Source organism: Pipistrellus kuhlii, unplaced genomic scaffold (genome assembly GCF_014108245.1).
Source record: "Pipistrellus kuhlii isolate mPipKuh1 unplaced genomic scaffold, mPipKuh1.p scaffold_m20_p_7, whole genome shotgun sequence".
NCBI classification, from domain to species: Eukaryota; Metazoa; Chordata; class Mammalia; order Chiroptera; family Vespertilionidae; genus Pipistrellus; species Pipistrellus kuhlii.
The window spans coordinates 8513978-8532260 of NW_023425573.1; the positions used below are offsets into that span (position 1 = coordinate 8513978).

Here is an 18283-nt window from a genome sequence, read left to right on the forward strand (position 1 = left end):
AACCAGAGACCAATCTTTAATAAAATCTTAACAAATTAAACCCAGCAATATACACAAAGGATAATGTATCTTGATCAAATGAGGTTATGCAGAATACAATCTTGATTCCACATTAAAAAACAAAAAACAACAACCATCAATGTAATTCACCATGTTAATGGAACAGAAAGGAGAGATATAAAAAAAGTATTATGATTAAAAACTCTTAGAACATTAGGAATATAAAAAACCTTCTTCAACCTAACAAGAGATTAATACCATATTTAATGGCAAAGACTGAATGCTTTTTACTAAGATGGGAAAATGGCAGGAATATCTGTTTTGGCCACTTGTATTTCACATTGGAACCAGTGCAGTTAGGTAAGAAAAGGGAATAAAAAATAATGATTGGGAACAAATAAGTACAATTATCTTTTTCCCTTAAAAAAATGACACTGGGTCAATTGTGCATACACATATGGAAAAAATCAACCTCTAGAAAAAATAAATTTCAGGTAGATGATAGAGTTAAAAATGAATGGCAACAATAACAAAGAAGAACACGTGCATTATTTGGGGATAGGGAAAGACATATTTAACAGGACACAAAAGCCCTATTTATAAAATAAAAGATTGATAAATTGAACTGTATTAAAAATAACTGTTCATCAAAAGACACCACACAGAGAGTGAAAACAGCAAGCCACAAACATATAACTGCAACACATGTTTTCAATAAAAGGGTTCTTATAGAGAATAAAGAAAGCCTACAAATCAATGAAAGAGAGGAGGGAACCAGGAAATCCAATAGAAATATGGGCAAGAGATCTAGATAAATACTTCACAGAAAAAGGTAAAAATATGGCTATTAAACATATGAAAAGGTGTTCAATCTCATTAGTCATCAAGGAAGCATAAATCAAACCCTAATTCGACACCACTACATACCTCTCAGAATGGCTAAAATGAGAAAGCCAAACAATGTCAACTATTGGTAAAGCTATGAGACTCCTCCTCTATTTTACTGAGGGTGTTAGGGTAATTTATAACAGCCACTTGGAAAACTGGTACCAAACACATAGCCTTTTGTACAGATTCAACAAAATGTGTACATCTGTGCACCAAAAGACAAGTACAAGAATGTTTATAAAAGCATTATTAATGATAGTCTTAAAGTAGGAAAAAACACACACACAGATATTTATCAACAGTAGAAGAATGAGTTTTTAGGTAAAAATAATAACTCACACAAATAGAGTAATGAATCAAGGAAAATTTAAATAAGAAAGCAGGCTTCTAATTCCTTCTTCTTTATAGTAAAGCATAAGAAATATTGCCCATGGCAGGTGAATCAAGAAATAGATGTTTAAGTATATTATTTAATGCTATAAAAGCAACCATTATTCAAAAGATAGCCATTAACCTGAGAATTACACGTAGCCAGCAGGAAGTAGAGGAAGGAGGTGAGTGGGAGGTGGAGGATAATGTAAGTATATGAAATCTTCCATCTATGGTAGCAGGCAGTCAAGAGCAGGCATTGCATTAAGTTGACATATCAAGGGAGGGAATAATATAATAATTAATTTAAAGTTATATGATAGCTACCAGCAAAATGTAAGAACAGCACCTGTGAGCAAGCAATGTTGGCCTTTGGGTTTGGGAGTGAATAGGAGTCAGGGAGGCCAACATTCATTTTCTTCTCCTTTTTCTAAATCAGCATGTGCACATATTACTTCTATAATATAAATACTAGAAAAGGTACATAAAATAAGGAAAAGGCTCTGAGTGACGACCTAAAGAGTTCTAATCTTGACTTTAGCTCAGCAAGTTGAGCTTATTGATAAATGGTTGTAGTAAGATATGAGCATACAAAATCTCTTAGAATCCTTAAATATAAACTAAGGCAACTGCCCATGATTTTATTATATAATTCAATGAATTATAACCTGTTAACTTTGACTTTAACATAATTCTATTAAATGGTTTTGTTTTGAAACATCAATGTATGATTTACATTTTCAACACATTATTCTATGCATAATTTGAAGAATATATTGCTAATTTTTAAAGATAGAGCTGCAAGATAATAATATAATCATGGGTTGAGCTCTTGGAGGCAAAATACTTTTTAAAAATCATTATTAATATTTTTTTAAAATATATTCTATCATGTATAATAGGAACAGAGCTATACTATTTCATGGGCCTACTTGTCCTGGCTACTGCTTTAGCATAACAAAATATTCTCCAACTGAATGGCATAAATCAATATACACATTTGTTTACATATTCAGATTTCCCAGATTTGTGGGTCAGGAATTCCATAGGTCTAAGCTGGGCAGCTCTCGCTTGGGGTCTTCTACAAGGTTGCAGTCAGAAGTAGGCTGGGGCTGCACTCAAGGTTGCACAGGTCTGGGCACCTAAGATGGCACACTCACTTGGCTGCAGTTTATGCAACCTGGGCACTAGAAACTCTGCCAAGGTTGTCAATCAGCTTGTCTAGCCATGGCCTTTGTAGTCAGATGGAGTCCAGTGACTTTCCCCAGGGAATCAGATGGAAGCTATGTGGCCTTTTGTGACCTCATCTCAGAAGTCACACAATGTCTGCTGCAGGGTGTTAGTTACAAATGAGTAACTGATATTAACTAACGGTAAACCACAGATTCACCAAGAGGAGACACAGACTCTCGCTCTTGAAGGAATGGGTGTCAAAGATTTTGTAAACCCGTTTTATAACCACTGCATTACTGTAAGAATTTTTTTAAAATGTGACTTTAGGTAAAAATACTACAATTTTTAATTAATGAGGTCACATTTACTTAGAATTTCTACTGTAGCAGAATACTTTTGTGAACCATAATGGATTAAATAACATACTTTGGGTGGAGGAGAAGGGGGGATTACTGAGGGGGGGGAAAAAAAAAGCAAAGGCTTGGCCCATCTTTGGAAAAGAAATAGGCTCACCTGAAAACATAAAAGGGAAACTGGGCAATTAATAAAAAAAAAAATATGTAAAATGATGTAGCAACAATAGCCAAATGAACTTAAAATACAATATTGTTTTGTCACATCAAATAAAAGGAGCAAAGGTAAATTATGAACACTCAGTCAGAGTTTCCAATGCCTTCATTTATTAACTAAAATCTTCATGGCTTCTAATTAGTTCAGGTTAAACATTTAACAATAGAAAAAGTATTTCTCCATAAATAAACTACACTTTACTCTTAATTGCATGAAATGCCTTTTTTGGAAATCCATGTACGTTAATATCTGTATATATTAACTAATTCTTTGGGTCTAAAATATCAATGAAATAATTCCTGATTGTTAAGTCAAAAATAAGAGGGTACAATTTTTACCATTAAGTAAGTTTAATTTGTAATAAATGCAAATAACTCCTCCCAATTAGGGCACTGGAACAAGTTTTCATGTGTCTTGTTCCTTTATGTACTTATCCTCCATCCTTCAACACACTTCCTATGGTCAACTGTCTTTTACTGTTTAAATCCTATATATTATAATAAAGGGGAAATATGCAAATTGACCCTCACACCCTCACACAAGATGGCCACCCCCCTGTGGTCAAAGATGGCAACCCATATGTGGTCAAAGATGGCTGTCACAAGATGGCCAGCAGGGGAGGGTAGTTGTGGGCGACCAGGCCTAAAGGGGAGGGTAGTGGGGGTGACCAGGTGGCAGGGAATGGGAGTTGGGGGCAATTGGACCAGCAGAGGAGCAGTTAGACATCTATCAGGCTGGCAAGGGAGTGGTTAGAGATAATCAGGCAGGCAGGTAGGTGAGTGGTTGGGAGCCAGCAGTGCTGGATTGTGAGAGGGATGTCTGACTGCCAGTTTAGGCCTGATCCCTGTGGAACATCCCCCAAGGGGTCCCTGATTGGATAGAGTGCAGGCTGTGCTGAGGGACACCCACCCCCAGTGCATGCATTTTGTGCACCTGACCTCTAGGAAGAAAAAAAACTGAGTTGTGAGTTGTTTAGTAACAATTTGGGTGTTCAACAGAACAAGCTCTTTAACTGTTATTCCTTAATACTCTGTTTTTCTCTAACCTATCCCCACGTGTACATTCACCTCAAGCTTCTCTATTGTTATCATTTCTCAGTCACCCCTGTCAATTATTTTCTAAGAGATCTTTGAACTGGTTTCAATTTATTTGGAAGTCATTTAAAATTTCATTAAGAACCAGTTTAAGGAGTAGTGGGAATGACTCCTCGTTCTTGGCTTCTTCAGGTAAGAGAGATCACTCACAGAACTAGAGAATAGTAAATGAATGAATTCCATAGGCTGCCTCTTATGACAGGCTGGCATGCATCAAACCAAACAGCTAGCAAAATACTGAGAGTGTATGCAAGGTGGTATTGACCAAATTGTTAACCATTTTAATTTCTAGGCCATGGTTTTTTAAAAAGGAAAACAAAAATGAAGCAAAAAGTCAGTCTTGAGACATGGAATTTTAGAACTCAAAGGAGGTTGTCTCACATTTTTAACTGATAACTAAGAAAACCCAAACAAACAAACAAACAAACAAACAAACAAAAAACTTCAATTTGCTCACAGTCCCAAAGGAAGTCAATCTCCAGGCTCTTAGGCCCTTTCTAGCACAATGGTTTTAGACATTTCTCATGTCTAACGACACTCCTTCCTTCTGCCAACTCACCTGCCCACTACATCTAGATACTCAGAAAACAACTTGGTAATTAATTAAACCATGTGCAACTGGCAGGTTAGATTAATGTTAAATCTAACCTGCTAGATGGAATAATATTGGCATTCTAATATTTCTTACAAATGTCTTCTGTGGGCTCATAGTAAATGGCACTTGCAAAAGGGTCAGTGGTCAAATAAATTTGGGAAACTAATTTAAATTACATAACATTTTATATAATACTCAGAATGTTTAATTGGCTACATTATGAGCCCCTGTGGAGGGAATGCAGTATGTAGCATGTCACAGTCTTATTTGAACTGGGATTATTTAGAAGACTAGAAATCTTTGGAACACTCGTTGAGAAGTCCTAAACTACATGTATTGAATTTGAATTATGATAACAATTGTGAATCACAATTGTTGAACTGAAAATGATATGGAATCCAATCTGCAGTTCTCATAGCATATGGTCCTAAATATGTGAACAGTAATTAACACAATTTATTAGCCAATAGTTTTAAATAATTTTGAGGTTCCAACAGCAAACTTATTGGAGTTGTTAGATGCACTGGTGACCAATACTTTCGACTAGTTTCCTTTACTTGGTTGGTTGCATGAATCTAATTATGTACTTACTATAAAATTTAGCTAACTAAGATGTTTTTCATCTACCTTGCATATCAGTTTTTCATCTACCTTGCATATCAGAGCATTTTTTCATCTACCTTGCATATCAGAGCATTCAAAATCTCAGGTAGTTTACGCTACTTATCTAATTTGAAGGACACATTTTCAGTTCTTAGCACCCTCCTTTGCCTTTTTTAAAACTTTAAGAGACAATTACAGAACCATTAAGTGTCATAAAATTAAGTAAAACTGAAGGTATAAAAATTCTCTCATATAACACAGGACACTTTAGAAATTAATTGTTGTGATGTTATATTAATTATATAAATTGAAAAATTTTATTTAATGAAATACTCATCTAACTTCATAGCTTTAAAATAATTATAAGCAGGTATTCATTGTTGACATGGGTATTTTATATTTACCATAGATGAATATTCCTTTTTTAAAAAAGTATGAGGATTGCAATATGATTACAATTTGATTCATAATTTGCATAACAATACAAAGCAAAAGAGTGTGTTTATTTTTAAAAAGTTTAATTGTAGAGGTCAAGTAAAATGTTTCTTTTGAATAGTGTTGGGTATTATGTCATTATATTAAAAAATGTCTGTTCAGAAATCTCATACAGGTAAAGCAGCTGGAGTGAACATTTATTAATTTATTTCTTATGAAGTAATGGTAAATATAGAAATGTTGCAACCTAAAAAAGAAGTAAAGTTTCTCATTTTCTTGGAGATAGGTTGAGTTTTAAACCCCCATAAGCAAATAAATGTTTCTTAATCTATGTTTTGGAATTTTCCCTTTATTTATAGAGTGAATTAAAACGTTATTGAGCTAAATTGGACTTTTTATATATAAGTTTAAACATTTCTTTTACATTAAGGAGGGTTTGATCATTTTATTCAAAAATTAATCTTTTTATCATAGTCATTAGGTAAAAAATCTTTACAAAGATGTATCCAAAGTTTATTACTACAGAACTTGTACGTTAAGTGGAAAAACAAACACAACAACAAAAATTCACTGTCAGAGTTCCTTGAAGCTTTTGAACATTTTTTCACTGTGAAATTTAATGTAAAATATGTATAGTTCTAGAATAGACTGTCTCGTTACAATATATTATGAACAATGCTCCATTTAAAGCCACATCAAATTATGTCATAATGATTTTAAAATCCTTACTACCTATATAGCCCTCTTTATTCCAGAGTCATAATGAAAAAATTATTTATTAATGAGTTTGATTTATAAAATTAAACTCATTGCAATTTTTGCCTTTGGGCACCAGATCAAAGTTACAAACATTCAGTGAGGTACAGAACACTGAACAATTATAAAAGCAGTCAGCAGCACCATAAATCACAATTATTCCAAAACAATACACCAAAAGTGCAATTTAAACTGATAATGTATCATTTAATTATATTTTGATGTAGAGCAAAATTTGTTTAAATGGAGTTTTGGAAGATTGTTTTTATTAAGACATAAATTGGAGAGCTGACAAATTTTTTGAGGGTATATGAAACAAAAGGGCAGGCTGCGTCTTTGGGTGCCTCCATTTACAGCTTGAATATATATCTGTATTCAAGAAGGCTAGGTTCTGAATATTTGCAGATTTTTTGATGTAAAGAACCCTAATATGTAAGAGCTGTGCTGACCTTTCTGACATACCAGACAGCCATGTTACTAAGAGTTCACCTGATCACAGTGTTTTTCACCAGAAATGATAGAGAGGGTGGAACAAGTAAATTGGCATCATTTTCTATGTGGTCACTATTTATCCTGGATGGAATAGTCAATAGACTACATGTAATAGTTTTTTAAAAATATATATTTTTTATTGATTTCAGAGAAGAAGGGAAAAGGGAGAGACAGAGAGAGAGAGAGAGAGAGAGAGAGAGAGAGAGAGAGAGAGAGAGAGAGAGAGAGAGAGAGAGAAACATCAATGATGAGAGAGAGTCATCGTTTGACTGGTTCTGTATGCTCCCTACTGGGGACCGAGCCTGCAACTCTGGTATGTGCCCCTGATGGAATCAAACATAGGACCATTCAGTCTTCTGCCTGATGCTCTACCCACTGAGCAAAACTTGCAGGGGTCCTCAAACTTTTTAAAGTGGGGGCCAGATCATGGTCCCTCAGAGAGCTGGAGGGCCGGACTATATGAACTACTAATTCCTACTGTAACACCTCGGCTGCGCTCACTGCCCAAAAAACCTGGCGGGCCGGATCAGACTCCTCTGTGGGCCGCATGTGGCCCGTGGGCCGTAGTTTGAAGACCCCTGAGCTAGGGTGTGATAATTTTCTTAAATATTTATATAAAGCAATATTAACTTCTGCTTTCAAATTCCTAAGGTAGGGTTAAATAATTGCTTCACATATCAGCAACGTTTAAGAATTCAAATATGTTGGAAACATTAGATACATGCAGATATGTCACAAACTATATTTAACTAGAGGCCCAGTGCATGAAATTCATGCACAGGTAGGATCCCTAGTGGTAGCTGCTGCCATTGCCACCAGCTAGAGGAAGGGCCTCCCTTTCCCCAGCCACCTACCACTGCCACCGGCCCCACCCAATGGTGGAACTACTGGTGAAACTTTCAGTCGAACTCCCAGTCATATTAGACTTTTATTACATAGGATTCTTACCATGAAAACTAATTAAATAAAATTCTTTCAAAATGTTTTTGTAATTAATAAATGTTTTTACTCAAATAGACATTTTGTATATTAATAAAATTATTTCAGAAAGCATTGTATGTCAAATATTTTTATTCAAATATTCTAAATAAAACCTAAGCTTACAAATCAGAAATTCCATGAATGAATGTATCCACTGAGAAAAAAAATTTCCACATTTACATAAAAGAAACAATGGGTATTTAAAGCAAACCTTTGCTGCTAAGATTAGCTACAGGATAACCTTTCTGTTTGTCTGATGTAACTGTTAAAAAAATAAAAAGGGTTATCTTGCAGGTTAGGTCATTGAAATGTATGGCTATCACGAGAATCATACCTGTTGATTCAATATGTTATTTATAACCAATGAAACTAAAAAGCTTAAGGGGTAATAATTCATATTTTTTATTTGGAATTGTTTCGTGTTTTATATACAACATATCTTTCCAGTAGTAGCTGTAAATGTCATACATGTACCAGAGCTTTTTAATGGTTTCCTGTTCTAATAGTTGGTGTGAATCCAACAGAATATGGACTACCCTTGCTCTTTTAGGGAAGGAGGGGAAAAAACAACAAAGAAACTTAATCAGGACTAAAAACGAGTTTATCCTATTTTGTACAAAGAAAACTGAAAGAGTCTGGGGAAGATAAACTAATTTCCACCAGTTTCTGCCTACCACATATACACTAACTCAATTTAGATTGATCTGATAATGTCTACAGATTTACTACCAAGACACAAGGTTGCTATATACACTTATACTTCTTTTTTCCTTTTTCTTTTTTGCAAAAATGGCATGAGATGAAATGTTGTCTAAGCTCCCTTTAATTTTATTTTAGTTTTATCTTGGTCTCTTACTTCAACGTATATAAGACAAGTTTTTTACATCTTTTCAAAATATACCACAGCAGGACAATGCCAGAACCAATTATACAGTATATATATAAATAACACAACTTTAAATCATAAGATGATGAATTTTTTAAGAGAAAAGGGCCTGCTTTACTTGAAAAATTCTGTGTATGGAGGGGCAATAAAATAGTAGCATTTACATAAAAATAACAATGGACATTTAAAGCAAACAAATCAGAAAGGACAACATTTCTGTTCTCAGTGAACTGAGTTTGATTCTCATACATAATCTATAATAATAGAAGTGTAATATGCTAATTAGACTGGATAACCTTCAGAATGACTTTCGGGAGAGGCCCTGGTGACAGGGGCTGAGGCAGAGGCAGTCCCCTCAGCTGTGGGGGGTGAGCTCCTTGCACAACTTTTGGGCACCGGGCCTCTAGTATTTTAATGATAAAACTTAATGTTGTTTTCAAAAACTATATTATCACTGTCACCAAACAGAATTAGTATAATTAAAATAAGAAATATGGCCACAGCAAGTAATAAACTTTGTAAAAATAGTAAATAAATGCAGCTATAGAGAAGAATGTTTATTCTTCCTTACTATACTCAATTTTACTATTTAAAATAATTTTTACAAAAATGAGAAAATGTTATTTACATTCTAAAGTATCTGAATTTTAATTTCTATTATAGTTGTGAGCAAGTGTTATGAAATAGAATTTGGATATTTCTTTTTATGCTTTAACAGGTAGCCTTACTTATTTTACTTACATTAAATTCAAGTACAGTTTACAAAACTGTAGTCAGTCCTTAATGTAGAATTCTTTAATATATAACTTAATACCTATGATTTACTATAACAGAAATATAGACCTCAAACTATATGTTATTTCTTTATAAAAAGTAAAAGTACAAAGTTTATTTTTATGTGTGAGAGTAGATGGGTTTAATAAATAAAATTTACATATAAAATTTCACTATAGATGCACTACAGAATGAAATGGACTTTGCTTTAAAAGTATAGTTTGCCTAAATAAAGTGCAGTATTCATTCCCTAAGAAAGTAGAACTGAAATTTTTCCACTTTTTGTGTTTAAAAAATATTATTGAGGACTTACAGCAAAGGTAGAGAAGAATAGTCAAGAAGTGATACCACCTTATATAAAGCACACAGGAAAAAAAATAAAATAGAAAAAGAAGAAACTCCAAAAGACAAGCTTGACTCAAAAATTAGATAAACACCACAGTATACCTGCAACAGAGAGTAGCAACTGCAGCCCAAGTCATACTTGCTAGACTCTACACAAATAGGTTGAGACATTCCACTGAATGTCTAAAATGAATGCCAGAGGAAAAAAGTGTAAAAAATGGTGAAGAATCACTGTAGTTTGAGATAATAACTGATAAATTTTCAAAAGAAAAGGAAGATCTAAGTCGTCTGGTTGAAACTGCATCTCAAATACCACATAAACAAGAAAATTATTGAAAAAGTAAAACATCAAGAATAAAGCAAAAATGCATTCCTTCAATCAAAGAGTGATAATTAGACTTTCATCAACAATAATAGATTGCAGACAGGCAATGAATAATCTCTTAAAACTTTAAGGAAAAACAACTGTCAACTTAAAATCTCCATATCCAATAACCTATCATCCAAGAGTTAGGGCAAACTAAAGGCATCTTTGGAAATTCAAACTGTTTGCATTTCCCATGTCCTCTTTCATAGAAATGGTCAAGAAAGCACAGTACCATTATTTTTTAATCATCACCAGAGTACATGCTTACAGAGAGGAAGGGAGAGACAGAGAGAGGAACATTGATGTTAGAGACACATCAAGTAGTCCCAGCCTGGGAATCAAACCTCAGCCCAGGTATGTACCCTGACCAGGAATGGAACTGGCAAGCTTTTGGTGCACAGGATAATGCTCAATCAACTGAGCCATTCCAGCCGGGCAAAACAAGAGCATTTTTTAAAAAGCAAATCATAGAAAGGCACAAGTCACACAAGTATAATAATTATTCAAACAGGTTGCTAAGTCTAATTAACTAATGGCTTTAAAATTTTAATTACCAGTGTTTGAGCTTAAAGGTAAAACAAATCTATCTATCTATCTATCTATCTATCTATCTGTCTGTCTGTCTGTCTGTCTGTCTATCTATCTATCTGTAAAAAGAACCAAGGTTGTAACATCCAAAATGTCTAAAGGCTCGACCGAATGCCAGGCTGTGCACTCAGCAGGTGAGCAGGCTGAACTGCTGACCTCTAGGAGAGAGGCAGGACTGCTCAGCGGTGGCAGTGGCTGCCAGTGAAGACCTGAGATAGAAGCAAGGTGATCAGACCCTGCTTCTCTCTTTGGGCCTCACCAGCAGCCAAGCCTGCTCCCCGCCTCCCCTCCTCTCTCTGTCCCCCAGAGGTCAGCAGTTCAACCCACATGCCAGCAGCCTGGGATAGTTGCAGATAAGCCTGGAGATGCTGACTGGCATAGAAATTGACCAATCAGAACCAAATCTGGGTGAATTGCAAGGAGCCAATGACTGCCTAGGAGGTGGAGCTTTGACGCTGACTGGCATAGAAACTCACCAATCAGAACCTACTTTGGGTGAACTGTGAAGGCAGTACCTAAGGTGTGGACTGAGGAGGGATTTTAAGGGCAACAGCTCTTTGGTGTAAAGTGGAAGAAAGTGATCTAATTTTTAAACCAGTTTGGCAGTATAGTGCATATGACTGGCTATCAGTCCAGATACAGGGATTGTGTGTTTTTCTCTGCCAAGAGCATCTCCTCCTGCTAAAAAAGGCTTTCCCCCACATTGAAGCAATCCTATCCTAATTAATTTATCTATACTAATAAAAGGATAATATACTAATTAGACCAGGTCGACTGGCCATCTTCATCGGACTTCTTTCCAGACAAGATCATGGTGGTGGGGCTGAGATAGAGGCAGTTAGGGGCAATTAGGTTGGCAAGGGGAGGGCAGTTTGAGGCAAGATCAGGTTGGCAGGAGAAAGCAGTTTGGAGTGAGATAAGGCCAGCTGGGGAGGGCAGTTAGAGACGATCAGGCAGGCAGGCAGAGGCAGTTAGGGGTGATCAGGCTGGCAGGGATGCCAGGCAGGGGTGATCAGGCCAGCCAGGAGGCGAGGTAGGAACAATCAGGCCAGCAGGGGAGCAAGGTAAGGATGATCAGGCCAGCAGCGGGGGCAAGATAGGAGTCATCAGGCAGGCAGGCAGGCGAGTGTTTAAGAGACAGTCTTCCCAGATTGTGAGAGGGATGTCTGACTGCAATCAGGCCTAAACCATAGTCAGACATCCCTTGAGGGGTCCCAAATTGGAGAGGGTGCAGGCTGGGCTGAGGAACGCCCCCTCTGTGCATGGATTTCATGCACTGGGCTTCTAGTCTATACATAACAGTAACAAGAAGCATAAGTATATTAATCAGTAAACAGAGAGTATAAGAGTGACAATCATATTTAGAAAGACAGAAATTCTTGGTAACAAAATTTTATTTTAAAAATCACTATGCATATGTAGGTGTGGATCTCTCTATACACACACACATACATACATACATAATAAAGCACAAAGTGAAAAGATTACTTCAATCGACTTTAGATCAAAACCCTTTGATGGTGCATCTTTGTTGTTTATAGTCATAGCAATGCTATTATTTTTAAACTTTTAAAGTTGTATCGTAAGTGAGGAATTATATTAAACTTAACTGCAATCAAGACTTACAGGGTGAAGAGAGCAATTAAAAATCAAATAAATTAAACTCTGAATGATAAGCTGAATTATAGGTATTGACTTAAACTCAAGATTTTAAATACATGTATTCATATACTTTCTAACTCGGGCCAGAATCTGATGCAGAAGGAATGAATTCTCAGGAAAAAGGCGCACTCCCAGGACCTAGATTTTGGCCCAGGTCCATACTATTCTCCCTAGACCTTTGGAGAGGAGATTTATGCCAAGTCTGGGCAAGGAAGGTATAAGGTAATCTTGGGAAATCTGTTCCAGAAATGAAGGAAGTTAATAAATATTAAGTCATGTCAAGAACACAGAGGTTAGTCTAATGGGGCTTCCAACTCACCAAAGCTGAGGCATCAGAAAGAGTTATTATAATTGATTGAAACATACTACATCTCTGAAAGTCTGAATGCAAAGTGTTACTCAAGGAAGAAAAAGTCTGAGAAAACTCATTTATCACCATTTGGTATGTCTATGAACAAATTAATTACTTTGAAAATCACTTAGTCATTTAAAGAAAAAAATTAAAATTTTCCTATATTACTGGTATGAGTTATATTTCAAAGTATTCAAGTAGCTATGGTTGAGAACTGGAAAGAGTATTATATTATAAAAGAAGGCTAGCAAGGGTAGAAAAAAAATGAAAGACTTTTTAAAGTGTCATAATACTGAAAGAATCTGTTGAATCAGGTTAAAATTATCAAATGTTATAAAATCAATTGACAGGAGCTAGAAATAGTACCAAAGTAATTATTTCTGGTTGCAAGTAGAACAAATTCAGGTTTGCAATGGAGGGATGAAAATATCACCTTACAGTAATCTAATAATCAAATTTAGGTCACTAATGGTGAAAAATACAACAGATATTATCTGTTTTTTTTTTTTTTTTATCACCTATGATGTCATCTTGCTAAAAACATTTAAACTTAAGCCTTTAGATAAAACTCTCAGTTAACAGAAACACAGGGACTAGAAGAACAAGACAAATTATCATAAGAAAAAAAACAAATCGATTAAAAATGACGTACTAAAGGACAACTAGCTGGTTTTTCTGAAAGTCAGTGTAATAAATCAAGAGGCTATTCTACATTATAAATACGTAAAAAACATAGCAATCAGATGTGTGCTCTTGAACTAAATGTATGGTCTTAGATTAAATCTTAATTTAATACAGTATTCAGAGGACAACCGGGGAACTCTTAATAATAAAGATCACTTATTCCATAATATTAAAACTGTTAATTTTGAGATTTACTAATATATTACAATGTACAAAAATATTTCTATTTTTGAGATACATGTGTAAGTTTTGGGGGGTTGTATGTGATGGTTTTTGTCTTGCAAGGTAGACCCTTTGGTGGTCACCACCTATTGGACTACAGGGCTCAGCATGACTTCCCAGCCTCCCACTGAATGTGTTGAGGAAGAGGGTTGTGGACAGTAAAGCCACAAGGACAGGAAGAAGAGAGAGAGCACGGGTTCCTTGATCATCCCATTGACCCCAAGGGAAGCTGAGCACCAGCCAGGGTGTTCTGTGAACATGCCATGGATAAGCATCACAGGACAGGGCCAGCACCCCTATTACTCTACATTTTACAGAATGAGTGGAAGAGGAACCTTAGTGGCAGGAATAAAGAAGCCTGGCGCATGGCAGAGCACAGTGTGGCTATCCAGCTCTTTTTTTCTTTTCTTTTTTTCAATTCTCATCCAAGGATATTTTTCCATTGATTTTTAGAGAGAGTGGAAGAGAGAGAGGGAAAGACAGAGAAAAATATCGATGAGAGAAACACACTGATTGGTTGACTCCTGCACACACCGTGACCAAGGCCCAGGCAGTGGAGGGGCCCACAACCTTGCTCTTGACCAGAATCGAATCCAGGACCTTTGGTCCACATACTGATGCTCTATCCACTGTGCCAAACTGGCTAGGGCTACCCAGCTCTTCACCATGGTGCTGTGCAAAAGCCAGCTGCCTTGAACCTGGACCTCTGGAATTTTACTGTAAATGTGGCTAATGTCAGAGCCACTGGCTCATTGAAAATGAGTTCAAGTGCAGCCCCACGCTCTCATGGTGCGGATATGACTCTAGTCCTAGCCTGCTTACTTTTCAACCCAGGGTGAGCCCCCACGGTCATTTCAGCCAATGCTGCCTGTTGTACCACAGTGCTGAAAGGCTACTTCAAAACTACTTTGCATGAAATAGTATAATTCACAAATGCCAAAATTAATGACTAATATGTAAACAATACAAATACAATTTGTAGATGTGAAAGAAACAAATGGGGGATATCAGTACAATGCTAATCTTACCAAATAATAGGTAAACATGTAAATTGACTATACCTCTGCTAGACCCACAGCCAATCAGGAGTGATATGCAAATTAACCCAAACAAAGATGGTGGCTAATTTGCAAATACAGATGCACAGTGATGGGGGTGTTCCAGTCCACCCTCAGTCTCTCAGGGCCTCTGGGCAGCATGAGAAGGTGGGGCCAAAGAGGAAAGAGGCAGCTCCTGGAGCAGAAAGAGGAAGCTCCAGGCTGGAACAGAAAGGGGCTGGGTCAGAGTGGGAAGGCAGTGCTGGCAGCCAGGGAAAGGAAAGCCCATTTCTAGCACAAATCTTCATGCATAGGGCTTCTAGTAAGAAATAAGAACAAACAGAACTGTAATCATAATAATATTAAATAGGTTGGACTTATCTATTAAAATACAGTTAATTACAGTGGATTTTCAATATACATGGTTTTTATGGCCCTCATGGCCCTATTTGCATTCTTAAGGTGAAACCACACTGATAGGCTGAAAATAAAGCAATCAAAAAATACATGAAGTGAATTGTAACCAAGCAACTGGTGGTTGTAAATATCGTGGACTAAATAGAATTTAATTAAAAAATTACTAACATGGCTAAAGAGAAAAACTTCAAATGAAAGGAAGCATCAAGATGGTAACAACCATGAATTGTAAATAGCTGATAACATAGCCTCAGCAAACATGAGACAAAATCTGCCAAATTTAGAAGCAGAGTTTGACAAATCTATAACCACATAGGTGGAGATTTCAGTACACCTTTATCAGAAATAGAAAGGTAAGGTAGAGACATTTTTTTTTTAAAGTAGAGAACAGTATTTGAACAACAAAATGAACAATCAATCTTCAGGTAATTGAGAAACTAGTAGGGGCTATGCACTTATTTTAATACCTATCTTAACTGCTTTATCAGAAATCAGTACCATATAAATTTCTTTGTGGATGCTGTGATTAAATTAGCAATGGGTCTAGAGTGATATGTTCATAAACTTTAAAATGTATTACTAAATATTTCATAAGGTAAAGAGAAAATCACAATGGAAATCAAAGCACTGTGAAATGAATTACAAATGAAGGTATTGGGTATCAAAAATTAAAGGATGCAGCTCCAATAGCTGTATTTTGATGAGAAAACATATTTTAAGTGCATTTATTTAAAGCAAGAAAGTAAAAAATAACCACATAAAAATCTGGAAAAGAAAATGTACACATTTCTTTCTCCACTCTTACTTTACTTAAAACTAATGTGAAATGAAGGAAATGAAAGCCTACGGTAATAAAATAGAGCAGGAAGAAAAAAGGAGATTTATCTTAAAACTGTTTCTCTGAAAACAATTTAAAACACCAATCACACAGACAAATCTCCATTAAGACAGATCAAGGAAAAAGCAAACACAGAAAATGCACAAATTAACATTATTAGAAATAGGGAGGGGGAATAACTACAGAGATTATTTTAAAATTTCAAGTTTATTTATACCAGTAAATTTGAGAACTAATGACATTATAAAGTTCTGGAAATTTTAAAAATTGGCCAAAAAAAAAAAAAAATAGCTCTGGGCATTGTGGCTAAGTTGGTTGAATGTCATCCCATGCTCTCAGAAGTTGCCAGTTTGATTCCTGGTCAGGACACATGCCCAAATTTTAGGCCCAATCCCCAGTGGGGAGCAGGCAGGAGGCATCTTTCACTGATGTTTCTCTTTTTCCCCCTCTCCCTCTCTTTCTAAAATCAATAAAACATTTTTTTTTTTAAAGTACAGAAGAGGAAACCATTCCTGAGAAGTTAAGTTACTTCTCCAAGGTGACATAATTCAATCTCTAAGCTTAGACCAGATGGTGGTCCCATCTCAGAGCTTACAAAACATTGGCTGTTCTTGTTTTACTTGAACACACTGTATTCCTAACTCAGGTGGAAATAGCCAAAATTACCTCTTGTTTGGCGCTTTCTGCTTCGCTGACTCCTCCATTGGTGCAGCCTTCCGAGGGCATAAACATACCCGTTTTAACTGCTTCGTCAGAAACAAACTTCTCCTCATGCTTGATGGTAGCCATGCAACCAAATGTCAGAACTACTGCCAGACAAGGAAAGGCTAAAAGGGCAGGTTGTCCTGTTCAACACCATCAGATTAAAATTAGTGCCGTGGTCAAATATTTTTCACCAAATGGAGAGCAGAATAACATACACAGGAGCTCTGGGGAAAACCTGATCTGTTCTTACATTTGGTGAATGTCCGTTAGTTAATTGAGGCATTTACTTTTCCAGGCCCAAGAGAGTCTGTGTCCTAAATCATGGCTTCTGTGGCCTGACACAAAACTCCTTCTTAAGGAGATAGTGCTGGTTGCTTTATCTCTAAACTATTCATTTAACAAGGCTGACGATACTAAGTATGTCGAATTAAATAGGAATGAAACATGCTTGTTTCTTAAAAAAATATCATGTCAAAGTATCCTTACAGCCATGTCAAATTATCCTGTGTTTTCCACCACTCCCTTCCTCTTCTGCAGAATATCTGTCCTATTTTCTTTTACTGCTTTTTGTGTTTGTTTTTACAACTTCACCATTCCAGGCGAAAGGTTACAGCTAATTTGTTTTCCACAACTCCAGTGTGTTTCTTAATTTGCCAAATACCTTGTGATCTGTTCACTCTCCCTGATACATCGTTGAATAAATTCATGGAAACTATGCTGCTATAGGTTTCTTCCATCTCCATACCATCTCCATATCAGGCAGCTTGCTCCCCATGTGCCAGGTCAAGTCTCCCCTCATCACTTAACCTAATGCCATTCTCCCACTGCACTGGAGGTTGCAAAGTGCACTGGATTGAGGTGCAGATTCCCCAGACCCTCCTCTCAAAGATTCCCATTCAACAGAGTAGGCTGTAGCCCAGATCCTGTCATTCCTGCAAAGACCTCGGGTGTTCCTGAGGCAAGTGTTCTTTCAGTTACTCTGTGAGAAACTGCATTCACAAACCCTCCCCTCCGTCCACCAGGGCCTGCCTCTGTCTCAGCACTGCTTGCCTCTCCTTGTTGCTACAAATTGAATCACTGAATTCTGTATGCCTCTCCGATGCTCATCCTTTCCTTAAAGGCTCCATGACTGCTCCTCACAGAGAACCCCGGAACCTACTGCACCCGCTGCCATCAGCAATGGCTTCTATCTGCCTTTGGCTCTGGGCATACGTCTATGGGAATGTCTGCTCCTTTCCCAGAGCCTAGAAAAAGGCTCCGTGCCTCCAGGGGAAAAGGGGATTATCAGCTGGCATGTGGCTCCATGGGGAGGAAGCTGGCCTGCAGATAAACTGAAGGGATCTGTGAAAGAACAAAGCAGAGGCGAAGACTGGAATAGGATTCCCCAGTTTCCTGAGCCCCAGCTGCATCTCCTGCTTCCCAGGATGTGGCAATTCCACATGCTCAGGGA

The 18283-nt window shown here is 36.7% G+C and overlaps 1 protein-coding gene across 5 annotated transcripts in view; it reads right to left on the minus strand.

Annotated features, from left to right (window-relative positions):
* The window catches only part of PARD3B (par-3 family cell polarity regulator beta), an 861922-nt gene that overhangs the window by 453980 nt on the left and 389659 nt on the right, over positions 1-18283 (minus strand). The window lies entirely within an intron of this gene.